Source organism: Callorhinus ursinus, unplaced genomic scaffold (genome assembly GCF_003265705.2).
Source record: "Callorhinus ursinus isolate GAN/ISIS: 27379988/994484 unplaced genomic scaffold, GSC_fseal_2.0 scaffold8, whole genome shotgun sequence".
Taxonomy (NCBI): domain Eukaryota; kingdom Metazoa; phylum Chordata; class Mammalia; order Carnivora; family Otariidae; genus Callorhinus; species Callorhinus ursinus.
Window position 1 is genome coordinate 66,920,049 of NW_027397070.1, and position 595 is coordinate 66,920,643.

Here is a 595-nt window from a genome sequence, read left to right on the forward strand (position 1 = left end):
ATTCAGTCTCTACCCTTTGTAGCATAAGGACGAATCTATTTTTTTGAGGAGCCATAAGAAATATCTAAGGGTTTGGTTTTCCAGCTTCAAATGACACACCATGTCTGCCACTCCCATTCTGGGAAAACTTCCAGAAGTATCCTCCATAATCCAAACTTCAAATTGAGGTTAAAGTTCAAAATGTTCCATTAGCGCAGTTGAACACTGAGCGAGCAGATCACCTTCGGGCTCCTCATTTATTTTGGATACCTCATGAGTGTATCTCTGGAGGAAAGAGCATTAGTTTTGAGGTCAGACTATTCTGGGTCAAAACCGAGCTCTGTAACTTGCAAGTTCCGTGAACCTGGGCAAATCAGAAAATCTGTGCAAAAGTGGGGAAAGTAATACTTCTCTCAGAGCACTATTATGAGGATAACATTTGATAACACATAAAGTTCCTGGCAGAAACCCTTGTGTAAACCCTCAACAAATATGAATCCTTTCTCCCCTGTCATACAAAGTTCTGACATAGAATACAGGAAGGTGGGATGGAGGGAGGGAAGGACGGTAGGAAGGAAGGAAGGAAGGAAGGAAGGAAGGAAGGAAGGAAGGAAGG